We start from the raw sequence: 10,324 nt of genomic DNA on the forward strand, positions 1-10,324 counted from the left end.
GCATTGCATAATGTTACTCTAACATTATTTTATCACTCAGTGACAGGGTTTCAGAGGTGGCATGCCTGCGTGCTCCTCGACTGTTTGCGAAGTCTCTTTCTGCAGCTGATGCCACAATTTTTCCTCCCCCTTCGCTCCCCCTACCTCCCAAGGAGAATTCATTCAGTCCTTTCAGGCTGTACATTTTTCTCTTGCTCCTGTCATGCGTCTTACATTGTTAGTGCCCCAGTAGGCATACCTTTGCCAATCGACAGATTTGTGGCGGTCGATGGTCTGCATTTGGATGGCTGAGAGGGTGGTGACGGCAGTAAGTTCAGTTGTTATATGGGGGACCGCAGAGCGACAACAAGCAAGTGAATGATGTCATTAACTTCTCATGGTTGGGATTCGCAGTCATATAATATTTCTTAAAAGACATCATAGTCGCCGTTGACTGTATAAAATATTTACTGTTACTATTGCAATTTCGGCCTTATGGCCATTTTCAAGTAACACTGCAAAGTTACATGCTGTCAGAATATAAAACTATCTGACATGAGTACATGTCGTCGTCAAAATGCAGCCTTTAATGAATGATGTCAGTTCAGAGCATCAAATTTCCTTCCATACAGAATTACTCTTTTCGGGGTGCACTCAGCCTCGTGATGCCAATTGAGGAGCTACTCGACCGAATAGTAGCGGCTTCGGTCAAAAATACCATCATAACGACCGGGAGAGCCGTGTGATGACCCCACGCCCCTCCTATCCGCATCCTTTACAGAGGATGACACGGCGGTCGGATGGTCCCGGTAGGCTACAGAATTACTCAGAAGGCCTATCACATAACAGTCCCTTGACTCGACCCATCCATACTGCAGAACAGGAAGTTGCTCCCATATACCACGTTCCATGAAATAAACAAACAATCATGTCCTCGCTATACGAGCCTCCTTCCTCTCTGAAGCCAGTGACTCAAAGTCTCCGCAGACTTAACCACAGTAATCACGGCAAGTTTCAACGTCAGTCACTGAACACAGACTTCCGTTGCCCCACTTGCTACACACACATTGCGCTGCGTACTGCCCCATATACAGTCCACTCTTGCTTCTTGTCGCTCCGCAGTCCCCCACGTAACAACCGTCCTCATTGCCATTGCAGCCGTCCCAGAAATCCACGACATGTAGCCAATCAGCCGCCACAAAACTATCGATAGACGTGCCAACCAGCACGTTATTAACACTTTCTTTCCCTTTTATATTGCCTGTCCTTATTCTCTACACTCCACTGCACAGTGTATCGTGTGTTATAGTATCAGGGGTGCAGATACCATTAAACGCCAGGATGGTCGTCTCACGGTGATATCTGCAGGACGACAGGTCGCATTCTCCCTGCTCCCCAGGTGCCGTGGAACCATCAGAACTCTGTTATCAATAGCATTCTATAGTCAGAAAGACAGTCATACAGAGGCTTATGGCGGCGACTCGTTGGCGTTTGTAGATCTCGAGGCAGCCATTGCTACGTCACTGTAGCCCCTGGGGCCTCAGCGAAGTGGCAGCACTTAGAGTGGTCTTTTGGACTTTTGACTGATGTTAGATGCCTGACAAGCGGCAGACACGCATGCTGCATAGGCAGCCTTTCCTTGTGGCTGGTCAGGCACGCGTCATGATGGTCTTCAGGCGCCAAACCCATAACCCTTTGGAGAGTCCCAAAAATCTGATGAAGTGACTGTAGAGGTGGTCCCATCTTCGTGGCACCAGTTCGAAGTCCTCTACCGTCAGGTCTAGCAGCAACTCATAGACCATCAGCTAGCAGTGATGTGGATAGACGTAGTCAAAACCAACTGGCTTACATGGGACCGATAGCTATTGTGGAGTATATCTCGGTATCAGGAGTATTAGATGACAAGGTACTGTTAGAGTCCCCATCTCTGTTGTGACAGAGCCTCACCTTTCGTCGTGACCAAGGCGGTGCAGCGTTGGGGGAGCCACTGTGAGGACTGAGGTGTTGCACCAGGCCGTGTCAAAAATATTCCAGCACTGGCAGCAGTATTTCATATGATGCTCACATATACTCGTCTCCACGGATGGTAAAGTCTGTATAGTGGGTGTTGTCACAAAACTCCACCTACTTAGGATGATTTGCTCCATCAGATTCAAAACTGCTGCTAAACATGCGAATTAAGTACAATGATATAGTACAGTTTAGACTTTCTCACACTCTTATTTACAGTTTCCACACTGGCTGCCTTTCCTTCTTTGTACTATTGTGTCGTTGCAGTGGATTCCACCGGAGGCGGCGCGTGGCGATAGTTGGCGCCACGCAAGTATTCCGCAGATAGCGGTTGCACAACACGACGCCACAGCCAGTGATGCACTCTCGCCGGGTCCGGTTCCCAGTAAGAGGAAGCTCTGCAGACTATAAAGTTCAGCCATGCGGTGGCCAGAAGGCAGTGCTAATGGCCGTGGGCTAGAGAAGAAGACACTACATCTCATTGAGCCTATAGGTGTGTTGATGTTTTAGGGCTAGAGAAGAAGAGATTACATCTTTTTGAGCCTATAGGTGTGTTGATGTTTTAGTGTATTTCTGTGAACCTTGGACTCTATTGTAGGACTGTACTACTGGACAGAATCAAAGTTAAGGAAATATTCAGTTACTGCTTATTTATGTGGGTTAATTATGCTCTTATCCATACCCTTATGACGACAGTTTGCTGCTCTGCTACTCTGGCCAGCTATCTTCCTATGTTGATATACCATGGAGGGACATCACAACTGGCGACTGCGATTCCTGTGCTCTACGCCTCTGCTGTCGTCTATTACGTTGTTCTTGATTCACAAATTTAGTGATTTCTGGCGCAATTTTATTTTATTTTACTTATTTATTTATTTTTTGCATCACTGGTAATTGAGTAGGTTATGCTACTCAACTGTTGGTCACATGCCTGCCGTTTGTTGTTTTACCTATTTTGCATTTATTTGTGCCTCCTGTGCTGCATTTTCTTTCCTTGCTCGGTGCCTACTTCCATTTTCGTGCCCTCTTATTTATTATTTCTTTACCATTGTGCATTTTCCTGCTACGCTTGGACTATTCTGGTTGAGCACCAAATGCCAGCGTCGCAAATACCTGCTCCTCAGTCTGCATTTCATCTAACGCGATATACTCAGTTTTAGAATCAATAAATGGCTCAACTGATGGACACTACGAAACGCTTCCTGGCAGCACAGATGGCACCGAACGCATCGCCAGCAGCTCCGGCAGCTCAGTAGCCTACGAAACCGTTATTTGTATTGTCGTTTCTGGAGTTCGACGACACGAAAGAAGACTGGTCTAATTATCTCGCCCATTTGAAGGCTCATTTTGCGGCGCATCTAGTGCAACGTACTTCCAAAAATTTTCATTTTTTGACCACAGCAGGGGTGTCAATCTACCTGTAAATTCTTTCCTACTTTTTGCCCTGAAAAAGACGAGGAATTAGTCAGGCCCTCGACAAATATGTTGATAAACGTGGCTGGCGGCTGGCCCCTATAAATTTTTCCGACAGACATATAGACAGTGAGTGACACACTTGCTTGGATTGACAAGACAATACAAATTTAAGGGTGGCTGCAGAGATTTACGGTGATGCAATGATACGTCAAACTATAACGCACAATGTGCTGAGTCTAGGATTCACGAGCAGATTCTTAAATACGCTGACTCTTCTTTGCAGCAAGTTCTGCAGATTCTAGACCATCTAGACTCTTGTGATATGACAGCAAACAGTTTCGGGGCAGTGCCCATTTGCAGTGTGGCACGGCATAATGTGACAGCGTGGAATGTGGAAAATATTTCGAGTAGATTTCCCGACCTTGTTATAGTTCTGGGTGGAGATTTTAATTTACCAGATATAAACTGGGAGACTCAAACGCTTATAACGGATGGCAGGGACAAAGAATCCAGTGAAATTTTTTTAAGTGCATTATCTGAAAACTACCTTCAGCAGTTAACTAGAGAACCGACCCGTGGCGATAACATATTAGACCTTCTGGTGACCAACAGACACGAACTATTTGAAACAGTTAACACAGAACCGGAAACCAGCGATCATAAAGCGGTTACTGCATCGATGATTTCAGCCGTAAATAGAAATATTAAAAAAGGGAAAAAGAAGATTTTTCTGTTTAGCAAAAGTGACAAAAATCAGATTTCAGAGTATTTGACGGTTCAACACAAAAGTTTTATCTCAAGTAGATAGTGTGGAGAACCAATGGACAAAGTTCAAAGCCGTCGTACAATATGCATTAGATGTGTATGTGCCAAGCAAGATGGAAAAGAGCCACGGTGGTACAACAACCGAGTTAGGAAACTGCTACGGAAGCAAAGGGAACTTCACAGCAAACATAAACATAGCCAAAGCCTTCCAGACAAGCAAAAATTACACGAAGCGAAATGTAGTCTGAGGAGGGCTATGCGAGAGGCGTCCATTGAAGTTCTATGTACTGACTTGGCAGAAAATCCTGAGAAATTTTGGTCTTGTGTAAAAGCGGTAGGTGTATCAAAACAAAATGTCCAGACACTCTGTGACCAAAATGGTACTGAAACAGAGGACGACAGACTAAAGGCCTAAATAGTAAGAGTCTTTTTCCAAAGCTGTTTCACAGAGGAAGACTGCACTGTAGTTCCTTCTCTAGATTGACGCACCGATGTCAAAATGGTAGATATCGAAACAGATGACAAAGGGATAGAAATACAATTAAAACGCTCAAAAGAGGAAAGGCCGCTGGACCTGATGGGATACCAGTTCGATTTTACACGGAGTAGGCGAAGAAACTTGTCCCCCTTCTTGCAGCGGTGTACCGTAGGTCTCTAGAAGAGCGTAGCATTCCAAAGGATTGGAAAAGGGCACAAGTCATCCCCGTTTTCATGAAGGGACGTCGAACAGATGTGCAGAACCATAGACCCATATCTCTAACGTCGATCAGTTGTCGAATTTTGGAACACGTATTATGTTCGAGTATAATGACTTTCCTGGAGATTAGAAATCTACTCTGTAGGAATCAGCATGGGTTTCGAAAAAGACGATCGTGTGAAACCTAGCTCGCGCTATTCGTCCACGGGCCTCTGAGGGCCATAGACACGGGTTCCCAGGTAGATGCCGTGTTTCTTGACTTCCGCAAGGCGTTCGATACAGTTCCCCGCAGTCGTTTAATGAACAAAGTAAGAGCATATGGACTGCTAGACCAATTCTCTGATTGGATTGAAGAGTTTCTAGATAACAAAACGCAGCATGTCATTCTCAATGGGGAGAAGTCTTCCGAAGTAAAAGTGATTTCAGGCGTGCCGCAGGGGAGTGTCGTATGACTGTTGCTATTCACAATATATATTAATGACCTTGTGGATAACATCGGAAGTTCACTGAGGCTTTTTGCGGATGATGCTGTGGTATATCGAGAGGTCGTAACAATGGAAAATTGTGCTGAAATACAGGAGGATCTGCAACGAATTGACGCATGGTGCAGGGAATGGCGATTGAATCTCACTGTAGACAAGTGTAATGTGCTGCGAATACATAGAAAGAAAGATCTTTTATCATTTAGCTACAATATAACAGGTCAGCAACTGGAAGCAGTTACTTCCATAAATTATCTGGGAGTAGGAATTAGGAGTGATTTAAAATTGAGTGACCACATAAAATTAATCGCCGGAAAAGCAGATGCCAGACTGAAATTCATTGGAAGAATCCTAAGGAAATGCAGACCGAAAACAAAGGAAGTAGGTTACAGTACACTTGTTTGAGCACTGCTTGAATACTGCTCACCGGTGTGGGATCCGTACCAGATAGGGTTGATACAAGAGATAGAGCAGATCCAACGGAGAGCAACGTGCTTCGTTACAGTATCATTTAGTAATCGCGAAAACGTTACGGAGATGATAGATAAACTCCAGTGGAAGACTCTGCAAGAGAGACGCTCAGTAGCTCGGTACGGGCTTTTATTGAAGATTCGAGAACATACCTTCACGGAGGAGTCAAGCAGTATATTGCTCCCTCCTATGTATATCTCGCGAAGAGACCATGAGGATAAAATCAGTGAGATTAGAGCCCACACAGAGGCATACCGACAATCTTTCTTTCCACTAACAATACGAGACTGGAATAGAAGGGAGAACCGATAGAGGTACTCAAGGTACCCTCCGCCACACACCGCCAGGTCGCTTGTGGAGTGTGGATGTATATGTAGATGTAGATGTTAATCAGTAAACTCCAGCAAAATGGTCTTTATATTCTCGTAGAATCTCCACGTGTTTTTACCAGCTTAGTTGTTTGTCTAAACACTAGGGCATTCTATATCGCGTAACTAACTTACCTTATGTTTTTAATTGAATGACCTTGTATGTAAGTGAACTCTCTTGCATTAAGAAGTCTAACTGTTAATGAAAAATCACCTGCATGTGCCATATAATCACCTAATATCACTGAGAGAGCTTGAGAAATTCCACTGAACTTGGCGAAAATTTGCACCGAAGTACTACATGGATAATCCCACTCATCCGTGGATAATGTCACTCTCGTGTCGCCATATCAAGGATTTTCGAAAACAGCCACTGGGTAGATCTTACAATTCGATATGATATCCACATTAATGCCTTTACTTGCAATATTGTTTAAACTGTATGTTGTATGTTACTGATGATAACACGTTGACCTCATTAGCGCAAAGAAGAAAAATAGGTAAATGAGTTTCAATATTTACAACTGCATTCTAATCCCACCATCATCGCTAATACTTACATGCTGAATGCACTGAGGACGACGAGAGTGATACTGCTGCTACATGTTCCGACATCTTCTCCCTTTGAGATTTCTCACATGAATGGGAGAAAACGATTCTTCAGGGTGTGTCAATGTGTGACATTTATCATAGCGTCTGGAAAAACAAAATACACTCCTGGAAATTGAAATAAGAACACCTTGAATTCATTGTCCCAGGAAGGGGAAACTTTATTGACACATTCCTGGGGTCAGATACATCACATGCTCACACTGACAGAACCACAGGCACATAGACACAGGCAACAGAGCATGCACAATGTCGGCACTAGTACAGTGTATATCCACCTTTCGCAGCAATGCAGGCTGCTATTCTCCCATGGAGACGATCGTAGAGATGCTGGATGTAGTCCTGTGGAACGGCTTGCCATGCCATTTCCACCTGGCGCCTCAGTTGGACCAGCGTTCGTGCTGGACGTGCAGACCGCGTGAGACGACGCTTCATCCAGTCCCAAACATGCTCAATGGGGGACAGATCCGGAGATCTTGCTGGCCAGGGTAGTTGACTTACACCTTCTAGAGTACATTGGGTGGCACGGGATACATGCGGACGTGCATTGTCCTGTTGGAACAGCAAGTTCCTTTGCCGGTCTAGGAATGGTAGAACGATGGGTTCGATGACGGTTTGGATGTACCGTGCACTATTCAGTATCCCCTCGATGATCACCAGTGGTGTACGGCCAGTGTAGGAGATCGCTTCCCACACCATGATGCCGGGTGTTGGCCCGGTGTGCCTCGGTCGTATGCAGTCCTGATTGTGGCGCTCACCTGCACGGCGCCAAACACGCATACGACCATCATTGGCACCAAGGCAGAAGCGACTCTCATCGCTGAAGACGACACGTCTCCATTCGTCCCTCCGTTCACGCCTGTCGCGACACCACTGGAGGCGGGCTGCACGATGTTGGGGCGTGAGCGGAAGACGGCCTAACGGTGTGCGGGACCGTAGCCCAGCTTCGTGGAGACGGTTGCGAATGGTCCTCGCCGATACCCCAGGAGCAACAGTGTCCCTAATTTGCTGGGAAGTGGCGGTGCGGTCCCCTACGGCACTGCGTAGGATCCTACGGTCTTGGCGTGCATCCGTGCGTCGCTGCGGTCCGGTCCCAGGTCGACGGGCACGTGCACCTTCCGCCGACCACTGGCGACAACATCGATGTACTGTGGAGACCTCACGCCCCACGTGTTGAGCAATTCGGCGGTACGTCCACCCGGCCTCCCGCATGCCCACTATACGCCCTCGCTCAAAGTCCGTCAACTGCACATACGGTTCACGTCCACGCTGTCGCGGCATGCTACCAGTGTTAAAGACTGCGATGGAGCTCCGTATGCCACGGCAAACTGGCTGACACTGACGGCGGCGGTGCACAAATGCTGCGCAGCTAGCGCCATTCGACGGCCAACACTGCGGTTCCTGGTGTGTCCGCTGTGCCGTGCGTGTGATCATTGCTTGTACAGCTCTCTCGCAGTGTCCGGAGCAAGTATGGTGGGTCTGACACACCGGTGTCAATGTGTTCTTTTTTCCATTTCCAGGAGTGTATAAAGTTAGATAAAATCTTTGCTTTGTGGTATAAAAGAAAAATCCGCTGGACATTACAGCCAGTTCATGGTTAACACCTGTCACACGTATTGTCGAAGATGAATGAGGTTACGATGCTTAGTGCCAAACCTGATAAATACAAGGGAATCGTACTCGACGTCAACTTGTGTGAGGGCAGTGAATGCTTAGTTCAAGGTCTGAACATGTAAGCACTTGTCTGTACTTTGAACACATCTATTAAATCTTTAATAAACGAAAATGGCAACTGTACAATGCCAGCGTGCTCAAGAAATCTGTTAAGCCCAGATTTCTTTTTTTATCGATTCTGGACCGAAATATTCCTGAATGTGTAAGCTGCAGTTTGAAACTTAATAGAAGCTTACAAACAGACGTTTGAATGAAATTGACTATTTTATGTTACCTAAACAAATGATACCCCTGTTATATGGTCTCTCACCACAGCGTTCACTTGCTACCTCAAGTGTTTAAGAGAGATGTACTTCTTGACGGTATTTTTGTTCTGTCCTTGCAACTACAAAAATGCGTGATTTTTTTCACCAGACGCGTTTTGCTTTATTGAGGTAAAGTTATTTGCATTTGGATTTGCTTTTATATCGAAAAAGCCGGGATTGCCGAGCGGTTCTAGGCGCTACAGTCTCGAACCGCGCGGCCGCTACGGTCGCAGGTTCGAATCCTGCCTCGGGCACAGGTGTGTGTGATGTCCTTAGGTTAGTTAGGTTTAAGTAGTTCTGAGCTATAGGGGACTGATAACCTCAGAAGTTAAGTCCCATAATGCTCAGTCATTTGAACCATTTGAAAAATTGTTCGTTAAGAATAGATTGATTTGTACTTACGGTGATTCTTCGGCTGATTTCTCGCTTACATTGCGAAATGCAGTGTGCTAGCACATCGTCGTTTTTCTGTGTTAGACTGATAATTTTGGTCTAATTTTTAGATGTTCTGCAGCACTATGCATTTCTTATGTTTTTCGGAACACACTTTTAAGCAAATCACTCTATTCTGTCTGTTTTTTTTACTTCCACTATGTGTTGTTGTTTGTGTTTTGTAGTGTTGCCAACGTAACCTTCCAACTACTTTGTCTTTGAGCTGCAACAGTTTTTTTTAATTAGATTATTTTATGTGTGTAATTCTATTTAATTATATTTCTGTGTGTTTTACGTACTGTGTAAGAGTAGAGAAGGAATAGCGATGAATGGTTTTCCTTAGGGGAGGGGGAAACCATGATGAGTGGACATTAGTATATAGCAGTGTGATGGAATGTGAGTTGAAGAGAGGGTGAGGAGCCAGAAGTAAAATGAAACTACTGTGAGTGGCGGGGGGGGGGGGGGGGGGGGGGAGCGGGGAGGGGGGGGGAGGGAGAGGGAGAGAGAGAGAGAGAGAGAGAGGAGGAAAGAGGAAGGGATGTGGGAGTGTAGTGGGAGGGGGTGAAGGATGAAAAAGGCTCTTTTCTTTTTCATGTAATTTCATCAATTATTCTATGTAGAATCTGGTTTCCAATATTTATCTGGCCATTGAGCAACTGTTTATTTGGTGTTAATGCTTTTTGTGGTCGGAAATTTTCTTGCAAAGGGAGGAAATGTCTGTCTTTACTGTTTTTTATGATATTCATATCGTTTCCATTATTGCTTAGTCTATGGTGTTCATCTCTTAAATGATCCGCAAATGTTCAATCATTTGTACCGTATTTAAATGCTCTGATGCGTTCTTTATATTTTGTGTCGAAAGGCCAGCCAGTCAATCCAGTGTATATGTTCTCACAATCTCTGCAATTGAGCTGATAGATATCACATTGTTGGAATCTGTCTGGTTTTGATTTCAGTTTTGGGATGTTATTTTGTATGGAAATGTTTCTTCTGTAAACAATTTTTAAGCCTTTTTTTGAATATGTTAGCTATTTTATGAATGAATTTGTTGTGGTAGGTCATTGTATGCCTTTTCTTGTTGTAGTTAAATACGGTAAAAATCATTCAACATTTGCG

The sequence above is a fragment of the Schistocerca serialis genome, chromosome 3 (assembly GCF_023864345.2).
Source record: "Schistocerca serialis cubense isolate TAMUIC-IGC-003099 chromosome 3, iqSchSeri2.2, whole genome shotgun sequence".
Taxonomy (NCBI): Eukaryota; Metazoa; Arthropoda; class Insecta; order Orthoptera; family Acrididae; genus Schistocerca; species Schistocerca serialis.